The sequence below is a fragment of the Melozone crissalis genome, unplaced genomic scaffold (genome assembly GCF_028551555.1).
Source record: "Melozone crissalis strain CALT ecotype California unplaced genomic scaffold, PUWL_Pcris_2 ptg000039l_1, whole genome shotgun sequence".
Taxonomy (NCBI): Eukaryota; Metazoa; Chordata; class Aves; order Passeriformes; family Passerellidae; genus Melozone; species Melozone crissalis.
Window position 1 is genome coordinate 11,579,640 of NW_026535817.1, and position 17,457 is coordinate 11,597,096.

Here is a 17,457-nt window from a genome sequence, read left to right on the forward strand (position 1 = left end):
CGAATTCAGCCGAGTTTCATTCAACAGAACCGAACAACGCCGCAGTGCTGTGCCTGCAGTGCGCCTGTGCAGACGGCAGGGATCGCTGTGCCTGCAGTGCGCCTGTGCAGACGGCAGGGATCGCTGTGCCTGCAGTGCGCCGGGGCAGACGGCAGGGATCGCTGTGCCTGCAGTGCGCCGGCGCAGACGGCAGGAGGCGCTGTGCCTGCAGTGCGCCCTTGCAGACGGCAGGGATCGCTGTGCCTGCAGTGCGCCGGGGCAGACGGCAGGGGGCGCTGTATAAAGTAAGTAGAAAATATCAACTCTCTATAAGAAGGAATAAAAGCTCTATGTCACGTGCAGCAGTATAGAAAATTTCAGGCTCCCAGGGAATAAATAGTTTTCTTTAAATCCTTTTCGTTTTGGAGTTTTTTTTACTCCCAGGTAGCCTGAAAGCTACTACTGCTGCTTTTTTATTGTTAAGCTAGAAAGGAAAACCAAGATTAGACATACAGGGAAAGAAAGAAAGAAAAGAAAAAAAAGAAAATAAGGAAAGGAACTGAAAGGAAGAAAGAAAGGACAGGAAGGCAGGATGGAAGGAAGGCAGGCAGGCAAAAAAAAAAACAACCAAAGAGGGCAAGGAGAAACCCAGCGGAAAAACAATTTAAAAACAACAGAAAAAAACCTGGAGTTGGGCAAGAAAAATTCAGAAACAAAACCCAGGATGGGCGAGAAAAATCCCAGGAAAAAAAAAAAAAAACAGAAAAAAAAAGCCCAAGAAGGGCAAGGAAAAAAAAAAACCCCAGAAAAAAACCATGATGGACAAGAAAAAGCCCAGGAAAAAAAAAAAAAAAGCAAAAAAACCCAAAAAAACCAACCAAAAAAAACCCCACAAGATGGGCAAGAAAAATCCCTGAAAATAGACCAGACAAAAACCCTTAGATGGGTAGAAATAAAATAAGAAGAAGAAAAAAAAAAAAAAAGAAAAAAAGAAAAGGAAAAAAAAATGGGGAAGGAAAAAACGCCAAGATGGGCAAGAAAAAAAACAGAAAAAAAAAAAAACCAAGATGGGCAAGAAGAAACAAAGAAAAAACCCAAGAAATGCCAGAAAAAAATCAAGGAAAGGGGGAGTAAAAGCCCCAAGAAACAAGGCAAGAAAGAGAGGCAATAAAGTCCACAAAAAATGCAAGAAAAAAACCCAAGAAATGCCAGAAAAAGGTACGAAAACGGTTCTGCCAGGTGCGATCAAGGTGAGCGGGTTCAGTTTCAGGTCCAGGAGGTGAACAAGTGTCAGATTTGCTTGGGGCACTGCTGTGCAATGCAGCTGTGACAGGATTTATGTTTAAATATAGTTTAAGTAAATTGGGGATTGTTTGGGTTTTATTGGGGTATAGGCTGGAGATTTCATAAAAAGTATAAAAATAGAAATCCAATTCTATCCTATATATGTTGATATCCATAAACATTTAATATATGTAAATATAAGTAAAAGAAATATATTGTGTCAAAAGAATATATCTATTATTATATAAAAAGGTATTCTATCCAATCTAACATCTATAAATATAATACATGAAAAATTACAAATGTAAATGTGAATAGAATTATGACAAACAAAATTATTTTTAAAATTTTAAATGTGGTTTAAATAAAGGGGTGTCTGGTTTTTCTTTCGTTAGAGGCAGGCATTTTATTTTAAAAAATATAAGTACTATAGAAATGTAAATCGGCATACGGAAATATAACAAATATATAAGGATGTAATACTAAACTACAAATTTAAAAAGAAATAGGAATAGAAATCTATGTAAGTAACATGAAGAGATGTAATATACAATATAATTAATATTATACAGTAATATAAATTCTAAATATAAATGCAAATATAAATAGGAAAAATATATGATGGGGGCTCAGAGCAGCCCAGGTGTGAGCTGTGAGGATGGTGGGGGCTCGGAGCAGCCCAGGTGTGAGCTGTGAGGATGATGAGGGGCCCGCTCCTGCCGGGGCGAGGCTGTTTTAGGGGGAGGCTTTGCCTCAGCTCCCTTTAGCGTGGAGCTGCTGAGTGGAGGGGTTTGTGGGGCGCTCCCGGCGCTGTCTCATGGAAGGACTGCGAGAGCTTCTCACAGGGTCGGGGGGAACGCCTGGATCCGTGCTTGGATACGTGGAGCATCGCTTAAAGGAGGCGCCGAGGGACGAATCTTGGTGCCGGGGAGCAGCGGCTGAACAGGTGAGCCCGTGTGGGTTTGGAGCGGGGAATTTTCTCCTTCCCCTTTGCAATTTCATCTCGCCAGTCCCTCCCCGGATCCCCAGGAACAAAAATGGAGTTTATGAGCACAAAAGGGATTAAGGAGAAGGAAGCAGCTACTCTTCTTTTATTGTCTGCGTTTGAGCTGAGAGGATCCCTCTTCACTTGGGGTTTTAAGGGTGATGATTGCAGGAAAAGCTGCCTTTTCCAGGCTGTTAGGGGTATCCCGGGGGTGACAGGGAATCCCTGCGTTCTATTTTAAGGGGAATGGGAAAAGTGGTGTTATGGGTTTGATTTGAAGGCAGCCACCCCATTTTCATCACCCTCGGGTTTAAATGGAGGGGGCAGCCCTGGTGTCCCTCCTTTTCAAGGGTTTCAATGGAGGTCGAAATCCCCCTTTCCCATCAGTCGAAGGCTTTCATTTGAGGAGCGCCCCTTCTTTTCTGCTCTCGTAGGGGACGAAACTGAAGGGGAGAAGGCATTTCTTTGCCCTTGTTGAAGTGAGGTGAGCCCCGCCGGCGGCGTCAGTTTCGGGGTTGGGCTGCGGGAAGCCGCAGCTCTGGCAGCGTTTGCAGAGCTGCAATGGGGCTGTGCCGCTGCATCGGAGGGCGCTGCTCGTGCCCGCGGCCCGGCCCGGAACGTTCTCGCTCGGGAGCGCCGCTGGCACGGCCCGGGCAGCTGCCGGGGCGCACGGGGGATTTGGCGCGGCCGGGCCGGCCGAGGGCGGCAGTGGCGGAGCCGTGCGGAGCCGAGGGGAGCCGAGGGGAGCCGGGCCGGGCCGGGCGAGGGCGGCAGAGGCGGCGCGGGCGCTGCTGCGCCGGCCCGGGCGGTGCCGGCCGCTCCGTCCGCTCCGGGCGCGGGCTCAGGCGCCGCCGGTAGCCCCGGGCCCGGTGCCGGCCCCGGCGGGCAGAGGCAGCGGGCGGGGCTCCCCGGAACGGCGCCGGCGCCGCCGGAGGAGCCGCTTTCCTGCCGGGAGCCGCGCTCCGTCCGGGGCCCGCAGCGAGCGCGGCGTTCGGCCGCTCAAAGTTCGGCGGTGCCGTGGTTCGGAGGCCCTTTGAGGCATTGATTGCATCGTTGTGTTCGATTTGCAGCGGGTGTACGCTAAGGGATACGGTGTTCTTCCTGAGTGGTACGGTTCTCGGTGCCGGTAGGGATGATAAAGGTTTGGTTTGGATTCAGTTTTGTAGTCGGATTTTTTTTTTTTTTTTTTTTTTTTTTTTTTTTTTTTTTTTTTGCCGGGGTATTGTGTTTTTAAAGGCGCGCAATGGTTTTTACGGGTCGTAGCGTGAAGCAGCGGCTCGGATTTTAATTCTGTTGCGGCGGCTTTTATTAGCGTGAGTGTGTAGTGTTTGTTTTGTGGGGCTTGAGGTAGCGTCGTGTCGTTCATAGCGGCGGGTTTTTAATTTCGATAATTGCATGTGTGTTTATCGTCTTCCAGGGCTTTTATTTATTTGGTTTGTTTGATTGGAGTGTATGTTTTATGGTTACGGGTAATTTGGGAGACATTCTTTATGGTTACGTTTGTCTTTAGGCTTTGTGTTTGTTTCGAGGCGGTATTTTTATTTTGATAGCTTGAGGCACTATGGGTTTATTCAGTTGGGAATAATTTTTTTGTTGTAAATTTAAGTTTATTTGGTTTTGGGGCTTTTTTTTTTTTTCTGTCCTTTGATGTATTTGGTTGTTTGTCAGTTTTATTTTTGGGAATATGGGTATTTACATGGTGGATCTTTTTAAGTATTTATTTGGGTAGTTATTTTCTTAGTTTTTAGGGGTTGAGATTTTTTTTTTTCCCATTTCGTTAATTAGCTCGGTTTTTAAAGTTATTTTTACACAGGATTGGTTCTTCTTTGAGTTAGTGTAGAGGTAGAATTTTGTTTATTCTTTCAGTAACGTTCAGGATCAGTGGCACTGTTTGGAGTTCATTAGGCTGGTTTCATCTTTTTCAGTAGTTTTTGCAATTTGCTGTATGTGTTTCTATAGGGTTTCCTTTTATTTTGGTTCCATTTTTCTGACGTGATGAGAACTGTTATCGAAAAGAGTGTTGTGTGGCTTTTTCGCTGGCAGTTCTTTGGCTGTTGGAGGTATCTTGATGGTTTTGGAAGGTATTGGTGGGAATTCAATGCTGTTTGTTTTGTCATTTTATTTAGGAATCGCATTTTAAATATACAGTTATAACTGTAACTATATTTAAACAAAACAGATGTGTGGAAGTGGGAATAAACCACTTTTGTTTTTATATATTCAATCTCTTCAAAATGTAACATGTAACATAAGTCGTTATCTGTTACAATAAGATATTCTGTTTCTTAATAGAGTATTGTGTATGTTGATAGATATATAAATAGAGAATATAAATATAGACACAAGCAAAACTGAAATATAAAAATAGGAATGTATTGCAAATATATGCATACCCATCAGGGGTATATTAACACAGCCTGGGCTGAGGGGCTTCATTCCTTCTCTGGGATGTGCTGGGGTGAGAGCTCCCCTCTCAATTCAGTGAAGAGGCTCTTTCAGCTTATTTCAGCTTGTTTTCAGCAGGTGTTTCTGGGCATCTAAAGCAACAGAGGCTTTGAAGAGACCGTGAAGAAAACAGCATGGAATACAGGGAGTATTGAAGTTGATGAATTTGCCTTTTGTGTTCAGGGGTGGTAAAGCACCTTTGTAAATTCTGGTTTTGTTCTTGTTTTAGTCCATTCATTTTAGGAGGAGTGCAGCTTCCAGAGGTTCCCGGTTGTGTCAATTACAACACTCTTTTCAGCAGATTCATCATGTCACAAGAGGCATGTGCCCAGTGTGAAGGATGATGTTTGAGATAGAGGCTTCAGGTGAGTTGAGGATTGTGACTGGGAGAGGGAGGGTGAGCAGGTATCCAGTTAGGAGTTATTGTGGGCAGGGGGAGGTTTGCAGACAGCAGGGTGAGAGAGGGTGTTTATTTGTTTATTTGAGGGCCCCCCTACACAAGGCTTCTCAGAAGCCTAGCAGAGGTTTTCACATGTCTTACAGCACACAAGGTCATCCACTGCACTCACAGGAATGCCATTTAACTTTGCCTTTCCCTAACCCAGGTGCCACTCCTAATAAAGGCCACAGCCTTGGAATCAGGATGAAGCTGGAGGCAGAAGGAGCCCGGCACACTCAGGAGAGGGCAAGTAGCCGCCTTGGTGGGATTTGTCCCACATAACTCCGGACTCATACTTTGGTTTTGGTTTTCTTCATTGTAGCTGACCGAGAGGCTGACAGGCCATCACGAGGCCCTCCGAGGCAGACTCATTTCAGGTGCAACGTGGATTCCCATCACTGATCATGCAAAAGATAAGTCAGGGGCCACGGCCTGGAGATGGGATGATGGGAGAGTAGTGGGTTGGGAGTTTTTGGGGCAGATTTAAAGATTAGCAGAGGGAAAAGCAATCTTCTCCAAGGGCCTCTTAGGATGGCTAAAGGGAGAGGCTCTACTTTTGATGGCAGCTTTCAGGCGGGCAGTGCAGAACAGCTCTGGTCTGTGTCTTGTTGTCCGGTGTGCTGTGTTCCCTGGTGTGTCTTTGGGGTCCCTTTTGCCTTCTCCCCTCGAGGCCCTCACCACAAGCATGATGTGTCGTGTTTCGTGTCCCCCTGTTTGTCACGTTCTGTGTCACGGGTGTCTGCACATATTTGTGCCAGAGCTGTTTTGCCCTGCTGCAATGGGACAGGCCTGGGGAGTTGAAATTTGTAATGTGGGGTGTACATGGGCTCTAGATGCTATTCCTAGATTGACATAAGGTGTTTGCAGCTTGTGAGTTATCCTGGTGGTGTTTGATGTACTTTGTAACTTTCTTTCAGGTGCAGATGCGTTCCATGTGTGGCAGAGGGTCAGGGTTAGGAGGTGCTGGGCCTTCCTAGGAGCGCGGTGAGTAGCAGAGTGGTGGGGTTTTGGCTGATGTGGTGCCAAGACCAGACACTGATGTTTGGTTTTCTTTAATACAGCTGTCTGGGAGACACCAGCCCGGTGCAAGCAGGGCTTTCCTAGGTGCCGATGTGGCCTTTCTTTGCACCTGAGACCAGCATCCCCTGATGTCTGAGAGATAAGTGGAGGGCTACGGCCCACAGAGGGGATGGAAGCAGGGTGCTGGGTCAGGACTCCCTGGGGTGGGTGGGGGGTTTGAGTTGGCTCTGGAGACGAGGGTAGCCAAGACATGGCACCTTAGGCCCCATAAAAGCCAAGTCTCGCTTTTGATCACTTTGCTGAGGTGTGCAGCAGGGCAGAGCAGTCCCGGTGTGTATTGTGTCACTTGTCTGTTGTGCATTATGTGTTGTTTGTGTATCTCATGTCTTTTACCTTAGCCCTTTGAGGGACCTGTCAGAAACCCTGGCATCATTCTTAGCATCTGTGATCTCTGCATTCCTTGGCCTGGCACCCAGGCCATAGATGTGTTCCTGATACCTGTCTGAGCTCCCCAGTCAAAAGTTCTCTCTTTGGAAGCATCCAGTCATATATCTTGTCAGGTCTTGTTCTGAGCTGTATGAACAGCTCTGACCCACCTGGATCCATTATGGTGGATTAGGACTTGAAAGAATGTGAGGGCAGGGAGAGGATTCTGACTGTAGGATTCCTAGGCATCCATCTTTGCTGTTCTTGGAATCAATCATTCAGTTAGCATCTTCTTTCTCCAGGATTCTCTGAGCCTCATCAGCTCACCATCGGTCTCAGCCTGCTCATCTCCTTTTGCATTCTCTCAGTCCTTGCAGCCATTTTCCTTGCCAAGAGGTTTGTGTCTGTGTTGTGCCCTCATTGTCTGTCACGTCCTGTCCTGTGTCACGGGTGTCTGCACACATTTGTGCTGGAGCTGCTCTGCCCTGCTGCCATAGCCTGGTGAAATAGGAGAAGCCCCGGGGATTTGGAATTTGGCATGTGAGATGTAGTTGGACTCTAGATGGGATTTGTAGATGGACACAGGATGTCTGGAGCTCTTAGCTTATCCTGCAACAGTGTGACTCTTGTCCTAACTTTTTTCAGATTCAGATGGATTAAATCTGTGCCTGAGGGCCCCATCCTTGGTGAGGGGATTGCCCCGGGCAGGTGAGGCCCCATTTGTCTCTGCAGCAGAAGTGTATATGGTGACTCTGTTACAGCTCTGTTCTTTGTCTTTCTTTTTAGGAAATAAATCTGGATACCAGCAGCCAAGGTGAGCAGTGGAGAGAAGTAGTTCTTATTACTCAGCTCTCAAGAAAAAAATTGTTCAGCAGATTCATCATGTCACAAGAGGCATGTGCCCAGTATGAAGGATGATGTTTGAGATTGAGGTTTCAGGTGAGTTGAGGATTGTGACTAGGAGAGGGAGGGTGAGCAGGTATCCAGTTAGGAGTTATTGTGGGCAGGGGGATGTTTGCAGGCAGCAGGGTGAGAGAGGGTATTTATTTGTTTATTTGAGGGCCCCCCCACCACAAGGCTTCTCAGAAGCCTAGCAGAGGTTTTCACATGTCTTGCAGCACACAAGGTCATCCGCTGCACTCACAGGAATGCCATTTAACTTTGCCTTTCTCTAACCCAGGTGCCACTCCTAATAAAGGCCACAGCCTTGGAATCAGGATGAAGCTGGAGGCTGAAGGAGCCAGGCCCACTCAGGAGAGGGCAAGTAGCCGCCTTGGTGGGATTTGTCCCACATAACTCCGGACTCATACTTTGGTTTTGGTTTTCTTCATTGTAGCTGACCGAGAGGCTGACAGGCCATCACGAGGCCCTCCGAGGCAGACTCATTTCAGGTGCAACGTGGATTCCCATCACTGATCATGCAAAAGATAAGTCGGGGGCCACGGCCTGGAGATGGGATGATGGGGTAGGAGCAGGTTGGGAGTTTTTGGGGCAGATTAAAAAATTAGCAGAGGGAAAAGCGATCTTCTCCAAGGGCCTCTTAGGACGGCTAAAGGGAGAGGCTCTACTTTTGATGGCAGCTTTCAGGCGGGCAGTGCAGAACAGCTCTGGTCTGTGTCTTGTTGTCCGGTGTGCTGTGTTCCCTGGTGTGTCTTTGGGATCCCTTTTGCCTTCTCCCCTCGAGGCCCTCACCACAAGCATGATGTGTCGTGTTTCGTGTCCCCCTGTTTGTCACGTTCTGTGTCACGGGTGTCTGCACTTATTTATGCCAGAGCTGTTTTGCCCTGCTGCATGGCCTGCTGCAATGGGACAGGCCTGGGGAGTTGAAATTTGTAATGTGGGGTGTACATGGGCTCTAGATGCTATTCCTAGATTGACATAAGGTGTTTGCAGCTTTTGAGTTATCCTGGTGGTGTTTGAAAAATGTTCTAACTTTCTTTCAGGTGCAGATGCATTCCATGTGTGGCAGAGGGTCAGGGTTAGGAGGTGTTGGGCCTTCCTAGGAGCGCGGTGAGTAGCAGAGTGGTGGGGTTTTGGCCGATGTGGTGCCAAGACCAGACACTGATGTTTGGTTTTCTTTAATACAGCTGTCTGGGAGACACCAGTGTGGTGCCAGCAGGACCTTCCCAGCTGACGAGGTGGCCTTTCTTTGCACCTGACAGGGAGCAGCATCCCCAGATGTCTGAGAGATAAGTAGAGGGCTACGAACCACAGAGGGGATGAAAGCGGGGTGCTGGTTTGGGAATTACTGGGAGGGGTTTTTGAATCCAATTTGGAGGTGGGGGGTGTTCATGAAGTGGCCCCTTAGGCCCCATAAAAGCAAAGTCTCACATTTGATCACAGTGCTGAGTTGCTCAGGGCAGAGCAGTCCTGGTGTGTCTCGTGTCACTTGTCTATTGCGTGTTGTCTGGATATCTCATGTCTCTTAGCTTAGCCCTTTGAGGGGCCTGTCAGAAACCTTGGCATCATTGTTAGCATCAGTGGTCTCTGCATTCCTTGGCCTGGCACCCAGGCCATAGAACTTTTGACTCAGGAGCGCAGACAGGAATCAGACTCTCTTCTCTCTTTGGAAGCATCCAGTCAGCTGTCTTGTCAGGTCTTGTTCTGAGCTGTATGGACAGCTATGACCCACCTGGATTCATTATGGTGGATTAGGACTTGAAAGAATGTGAGGGCAGGGAGAGGATTCTGACGATTGGATTCCTGGGCATCCATCTTTGCTGTTCTTGGAATAAATCATCCAGTTGAGCATCTCCTTCCTCCAGGATTCTCTGAGCCTCACAGCTCACCATCAGTCTCACCTCGGTCATCTTCTTTTGCCTTCTCTCAGTCCTTGCAGCCATTTTCCTTGCTAAGAGGTTTGTGTCTGTGTTGTGTCCTCATTGTCTGTCACGTCCTTTCCTGTGTCACAGGTGTCTGCACACATTTGTGCTGGAGCTGCTCTGCCCTGCTGCCATAGCCTGGTGCAATAGGAGAAGCCCCGGGGATTTGGAATTTGTAATGTGGGGCGTAGTTGGACTCTAGATGGGATTTGTAGATGGACACAGGATGTCTGGAGCTCTTAGCTTATCCTGCAACAGTGTGACTCTTGTCCTAACTTTTTTCAGATTCAGATGGATTAAATCTGTGCCTGAGGGCCCCATCCTTGGTGAGGGGATTGCCCCGAGCAGGTGAGGCCCCATTTGTGTCTGCAGCAGAAGTGTATATGGTGACTCTGTTACAGCTCTGTTCTTTGTCTTTCTTTTTAGGAAATAAATCTGGATACCAGCAGTCAAGGTGAGCAGTGGAGAGAAGTAGTTCTTATTACTCAGCTCTCAAGAAAAAAATTGTTCAGCAGATTCATCATGTCACAAGAGGCATGTGCCCAGTATGAAGGATGATGTTTGAGATTGAGGTTTCAGGTGAGTTGAGGATTGTGACTAGGAGAGGGAGGGTGAGCAGGTATCCAGTTAGGAGTTATTGTGGGCAGGGGGAGGTTTGCAGACAGCTGGGTGAGAGAGGGTGTTTATTTGTTTATTTGAGGGCCCCCCCACCACAAGGCTTCTCAGAAGCCTAGCAGAGGTTTTCACATGTCTTACAGCACACAAGGTCATCCACTGCACTCACAGGAATGCCATTTAACTTTGCCTTTCTCTAACCCAGGTGCCACTCCTAATAAAGGCCACAGCCTTGGAATCAGGATGAAGCTGGAGGCTGAAGGAGCCAGGCCCACTCAGGAGAGGGCAAGTAGCCGCCTTGGTGGGATTTGTCCCACATAACTCCAGACTCATACTTTGGTTTTGGTTTTCTTCATTGTAGCTGACTGAGAGGCTGACAGGCCATCACGAGGCCCTCCGAGGCAGACTCATTTCAGGTGCAACGTGGATTCCCATCACTGATCATGCAAAAGATAAGTCGGGGGCCACGGCCTGGAGATGGGATGATGGGGTAGGAGCAGGTTGGGAGTTTTTGGGGCAGATTAAAAAATTAGCAGAGGGAAAAGCGATCTTCTCCAAGGGCCTCTTAGGACGGCTAAAGGGAGAGGCTCTACTTTTGATGGCAGCTTTCAGGCGGGCAGTGCAGAACAGCTCTGGTCTGTGTCTTGTTGTCCGGTGTGCTGTGTTCCCTGGTGTGTCTTTGGGATCCCTTTTGCCTTCTCCCCTCGAGGCCCTCACCACAAGCATGATGTGTCGTGTTTCGTGTCCCCCTGTTTGTCACGTTCTGTGTCATGGGTGTCTGTACTTATTTATGCCAGAGCTGTTTTGCCCTGCTGCATGGCCTGCTGCAATGGGACAGGCCTGGGGAGTTGAAATTTGTAATGTGGGGTGTACATGGGCTCTAGATGCTATTCCTAGATTGACATAAGGTGTTTGCAGCTTTTGAGTTATCCTGGTGGTGTTTGAAAAATGTTCTAACTTTCTTTCAGGTGCAGATGCATTCCATGTGTGGCAGAGGGTCAGGGTTAGGAGGTGTTGGGCCTTCCTAGGAGCGCGGTGAGTAGCAGAGTGGTGGGGTTTTGGCCGATGTGGTGCCAAGACCAGACACTGATGTTTGGTTTTCTTTAATACAGCTGTCTGGGAGACACCAGTGTGGTGCCAGCAGGACCTTCCCAGCTGACGAGGTGGCCTTTCTTTGCACCTGACAGGGAGCAGCATCCCCAGATGTCTGAGAGATAAGTAGAGGGCTACGAACCACAGAGGGGATGAAAGCGGGGTGCTGGTTTGGGAATTACTGGGAGGGGTTTTTGAATCCAATTTGGAGGTGGGGGGTGTTCATGAAGTGGCCCCTTAGGCCCCATAAAAGCAAAGTCTCACATTTGATCACAGTGCTGAGTTGCTCAGGGCAGAGCAGTCCCGGTGTGTCTCGTGTCACTTGTCTATTGTGTGTTGTCTGGATATCTCATGTCTCTTAGCTTAGCCCTTTGAGGGGCCTGTCAGAAACCTTGGCATCATTGTTAGCATCAGTGGTCTCTGCATTCCTTGGCCTGGCACCCAGGCCATAGAACTTTTGACTCAGGAGCGCAGACAGGAATCAGACTCTCTTCTCTCTTTGGAAGCATCCAGTCAGCTGTCTTGTCAGGTCTTGTTCTGAGCTGTATGGACAGCTATGACCCACCTGGATCCATTATGGTGGACTGGACTTGAAAGAATGTGAGGGCAGGGAGAGGATTCTGACCATTGGATTCCTGGGCATCCATCTTTGCTGTTCTTGGAATAAATCATCCAGTTGAGCATCTCCTTCCTCCAGGGTTCTCTGAGCCTCACAGCTCACCATCAGTCTCACCTCGGTCATCTTCTTTTGCCTTCTCTCAGTCCTTGCAGCCATTTTCCTTGACAAGAGGTTTCTGTTCCTGTTGTGCCCTCATTGTCTGTCACGTCCTGTCCTGTCTGTCCTGTGTCACGGGTGTCTGCACACATTTGTGCTGGAGCTGCTCTGCCCTGCTGCCATAGCCTGGTGCAATAGGAGAAGCCCCGGGGATTTGGAATGTGTAATGTGGGGCGTAGTTGGACTCTAGATGGGATTTGTAGATGGACACAGGATGTCTGGAGCTCTTAGCTTATCCTGCAACAGTGTGACTCTTGTCCTAACTTTTTTCAGATTCAGATGGATTAAATCTGTGCCTGAGGGCCCCATCCTTGGTGAGGGGATTGCCCCGAGCAGGTGAGGCCCCATTTGTGTCTGCAGCAGAAGTGTATATGGTGACTCTGTTACAGCTCTGTTCTTTGTCTTTCTTTTTAGGAAATAAATCTGGATACCAGCAGCCAAGGTGAGCAGTGGAGAGAAGTAGTTCTTATTACTCCGCTCTCAAGAAAAAAATTGTTCAGCAGATTCATCATGTCACAAGAGGCATGTGCCCAGTATGAAGGATGATGTTTGAGATTGAGGTTTCAGGTGAGTTGAGGATTGTGACTAGGAGAGGGAGGGTGAGCAGGTATCCAGTTAGGAGTTATTGTGGGCAGGGGGAGGTTTGCAGACAGCAGGGTGAGAGAGGGTGTTTATTTGTTTATTTGAGGGCCCCCCCACCACAAGGCTTCTCAGAAGCCTAGCAGAGGTTTTCACATGTCTTGCAGCACACAAGGTCATCCGCTGCACTCACAGGAATGCCATTTAACTTTGCCTTTCTCTAACCCAGGTGCCACTCCTAATAAAGGCCACAGCCTTGGAATCAGGATGAAGCTGGAGGCTGAAGGAGCCAGGCCCACTCAGGAGAGGGCAAGTAGCCGCCTTGGTGGGATTTGTCCCACATAACTCCGGACTCATACTTTGGTTTTGGTTTTCTTCATTGTAGCTGACCGAGAGGCTGACAGGCCATCACGAGGCCCTCCGAGGCAGACTCATTTCAGGTGCAACGTGGATTCCCATCACTGATCATGCAAAAGATAAGTCGGGGGCCACGGCCTGGAGATGGGATGATGGGGTAGGAGCAGGTTGGGAGTTTTTGGGGCAGATTAAAAAATTAGCAGAGGGAAAAGCGATCTTCTCCAAGGGCCTCTTAGGACGGCTAAAGGGAGAGGCTCTACTTTTGATGGCAGCTTTCAGGTGGGCAGTGCAGAACAGCTCTGGTCTGTGTCTTGTTGTCCGGTGTGCTGTGTTCCCTGGTGTGTCTTTGGGATCCCTTTTGCCTTCTCCCCTCGAGGCCCTCACCACAAGCATGATGTGTCGTGTTTCGTGTCCCCCTGTTTGTCACGTTCTGTGTCACGGGTGTCTGCACTTATTTATGCCAGAGCTGTTTTGCCCTGCTGCATGGCCTGCTGCAATGGGACAGGCCTGGGGAGTTGAAATTTGTAATGTGGGGTGTACATGGGCTCTAGATGCTATTCCTAGATTGACATAAGGTGTTTGCAGCTTGTGAGTTACCCTGGTGGTGTTTGAAAAATGTTCTAACTTTCTTTCAGGTGCAGATGCGTTCCATGTGTGGCAGAGGGTCAGGGTTAGGAGGTGCTGGGCCTTCCTAGGAGCGCGGTGAGTAGCAGAGTGGTGAGGTTTTGGCTGATGTGGTGCCAAGACCAGACACTGATGTTTGGTTTTCTTTAATACAGCTGTCTGGGCGACACCAGCCCGGTGCAAGCAGGGCTTTCCTAGGTGCCGATGTGGCCTTTCTTTGCACCTGAGACCAGCATCCCCTGATGTCTGAGAGATAAGTGGAGGGCTATGGCCCACAGAGGGATGGAAGCAGGGTGCTGGGTCAGGACTCCCTGGGGTGGGTGGGGGGTTTGAGTTGGCTCTGGAGACGAGGGTAGCCAAGACGTGGCACCTTAGGCCCCATAAAAGCCAAGTCTCGCTTTTGATCACTTTGCTGAGGTGTGCAGCAGGGCAGAGCAGTCCCGGTGTGTATTGTGTCACTTGTCTGTTGTGCATTATGTGTTGTTTGTGTATCTTATGTCTTTTACCTTAGCCCTTTGAGGGACCTCTCAGAAACACTGGCATCATTCTTAGCACCTGTGATCTCTGCATTCCTTGGCCTGGCACCCAGGCCATAGATGTGTTCCTGATACCTGTCTGAGCTCCCCAGTCAAAAGTTCTCTCTTTGGAAGCATCCAGTCATATATCTTGTCAGGTCTTGTTCTGAGCTGTATGAACAGCTCTGACCCACCTGGATCCATTATGGTGGATTAGGACTTGAAAGAATGTGAGGGCAGGGAGAGGATTCTGACTGTAGGATTCCTAGGCATCCATCTTTGCTGTTCTTGGAATCAATCATTCAGTTAGCATCTTCTTTCTCCAGGATTCTCTGAGCCTCATCAGCTCACCATCGGTCTCAGCTTGCTCATCTCCTTTTGCATTCTCTCAGTCCTTGCAGCCATTTTCCTTGCCAAGAGGTTTGTGTCTGTGTTGTGCCCTCATTGTCTGTCACGTCCTGTCCTGTGTCACGGGTGTCTGCACACATTTGTGCTGGAGCTGCTCTGCCCTGCTGCCATAGCCTGGTGCAATAGGAGAAGCCCCGGGGATTTGGAATTTGTAATGTGAGATGTAGTTGGACTCTAGATGGGATTTGTAGATGGACCCAGGATATCTGGAGCTCTTAACTTATCCTGCAACAGTGTGACTCTTGTCCTAACTTGATTCAGATGGATTAAATCTGTGCCTGAGGGCCCCATCCTTGGTGAGGGGATTGCCCCGGGCAGGTGAGGCCCCATTTGTGTCTGCAGCAGAAGTGTATATGGTGACTCTGTTACAGCTCTGTTCTTTGTCTTTCTTTTTAGGAAATAAATCTGGATACCAGCAGCCAAGGTGAGCAGTGGAGAGAAGTAGTTCTTATTACTCAGCTCTCAAGAAAAAAATTGTTCGGCAGATTGATCATGTCACAAGAGGCATGTGCCCAGTATGAAGGATGATGTTTGAGATTGAGGTTTCAGGTGAGTTGAGGATTGTGACTAGGAGAGGGAGGGTGAGCAGGTATCCAGTTAGGAGTTATTGTGGGCAGGGGGAGGTTTGCAGACAGCAGGGTGAGAGAGGGTGTTTATTTGTTTATTTGAGGGCCCCCCCACCACAAGGCTTCTCAGAAGCCTAGCAGAGGTTTTCACATGTCTTGCAGCACACAAGGTCATCCGCTGCACTCACAGGAATGCCATTTAACTTTGCCTTTCTCTAACCCAGGTGCCACTCCTAATAAAGGCCACAGCCTTGGAATCAGGATGAAGCTGGAGGCTGAAGGAGCCAGGCCCACTCAGGAGAGGGCAAGTAGCCGCCTTGGTGGGATTTGTCCCACATAACTCCGGACTCATACTTTGGTTTTGGTTTTCTTCATTGTAGCTGACCGAGAGGCTGACAGGCCATCACGAGGCCCTCCGAGGCAGACTCATTTCAGGTGCAACGTGGATTCCCATCACTGATCATGCAAAAGATAAGTCGGGGGCCACGGCCTGGAGATGGGATGATGGGGTAGGAGCAGGTTGGGAGTTTTTGGGGCAGATTAAAAAATTAGCAGAGGGAAAAGCGATCTTCTCCAAGGGCCTCTTAGGACGGCTAAAGGGAGAGGCTCTACTTTTGATGGCAGCTTTCAGGCGGGCAGTGCAGAACAGCTCTGGTCTGTGTCTTGTTGTCCGGTGTGCTGTGTTCCCTGGTGTGTCTTTGGGATCCCTTTTGCCTTCTCCCCTCGAGGCCCTCACCACAAGCACGATGTGTCGTGTTTCGTGTCCCCCTGTTTGTCACGTTCTGTGTCACGGGTGTCTGCACTTATTTATGCCAGAGCTGTTTTGCCCTGCTGCATGGCCTGCTGCAATGGGACAGGCCTGGGGAGTTGAAATTTGTAATGTGGGGTGTACATGGGCTCTAGATGCTATTCCTAGATTGACATAAGGTGTTTGCAGCTTTTGAGTTATCCTGGTGGTGTTTGAAAAATGTTCTAACTTTCTTTCAGGTGCAGATGCATTCCATGTGTGGCAGAGGGTCAGGGTTAGGAGGTGTTGGGCCTTCCTAGGAGCGCGGTGAGTAGCAGAGTGGTGGGGTTTTGGCCGATGTGGTGCCAAGACCAGACACTGATGTTTGGTTTTCTTTAATACAGCTGTCTGGGAGACACCAGTGTGGTGCCAGCAGGACCTTCCCAGCTGACGAGGTGGCCTTTCTTTGCACCTGACAGGGAGCAGCATCCCCAGATGTCTGAGAGATAAGTAGAGGGCTACGAACCACAGGGGGATGAAAGCGGGGTGCTGGTTTGGGAATTACTGGGAGGGGTTTTTGAATCCAATTTGGAGGTGGGGGGTGTTCATGAAGTGGCCCCTTAGGCCCCATAAAAGCAAAGTCTCACATTTGATCACAGTGCTGAGTTGCTCAGGGCAGAGCAGTCCCGGTGTGTCTCGTGTCACTTGTCTATTGTGTGTTGTCTGGATATCTCATGTCTCTTAGCTTAGCCCTTTGAGGGGCCTGTCAGAAACCTTGGCATCATTGTTAGCATCAGTGGTCTCTGCATTCCTTGGCCTGGCACCCAGGCCATAGAACTTTTGACTCAGGAGCGCAGACAGGAATCAGACTCTCTTCTCTCTTTGGAAGCATCCAGTCAGCTGTCTTGTCAGGTCTTGTTCTGAGCTGTATGGACAGCTATGACCCACCTGGATCCATTATGGTGGACTGGACTTGAAAGAATGTGAGGGCAGGGAGAGGATTCTGACGATTGGATTCCTGGGCATCCATCTTTGCTGTTCTTGGAATAAATCATCCAGTTGAGCATCTCCTTCCTCCAGGATTCTCTGAGCCTCACAGCTCACCATCAGTCTCACCTCGGTCATCTTCTTTTGCCTTCTCTCAGTCCTTGCAGCCATTTTCCTTGACAAGAGGTTTCTGTTCCTGTTGTGTCCCCGTTGTCTGTCACGTCCTGTCCTGTCTGTCCTGTGTCACGGGTGTCTGCACACATTTGTGCTGGAGCTGCTCTGCCCTGCTGCCATAGCCTGGTGCAATAGGAGAAGCCCCGGGGATTTGGAATTTGTAATGTGGGGCGTAGTTGGACTCTAGATGGGATTTGTAGATGGACACAGGATGTCTGGAGCTCTTAGCTTATCCTGCAACAGTGTGACTCTTGTCCTAACTTTTTTCAGATTCAGATGGATTAAATCTGTGCCTGAGGGCCCCATCCTTGGTGAGGGGATTGCCCCGAGCAGGTGAGGCCCCATTTGTGTCTGCAGCAGAAGTGTATATGGTGACTCTGTTACAGCTCTGTTCTTTGTCTTTCTTTTTAGGAAATAAATCTGGATACCAGCAGTCAAGGTGAGCAGTGGAGAGAAGTAGTTCTTATTACTCAGCTCTCAAGAAAAAAATTGTTCAGCAGATTCATCATGTCACAAGAGGCATGTGCCCAGTGTGAAGGATGATGTTTGAGATTGAGGTTTCAGGTGAGTTGAGGATTGTGACTAGGAGAGGGAGGGTGAGCAGGTATCCAGTTAGGAGTTATTGTGGGCAGGGGGAG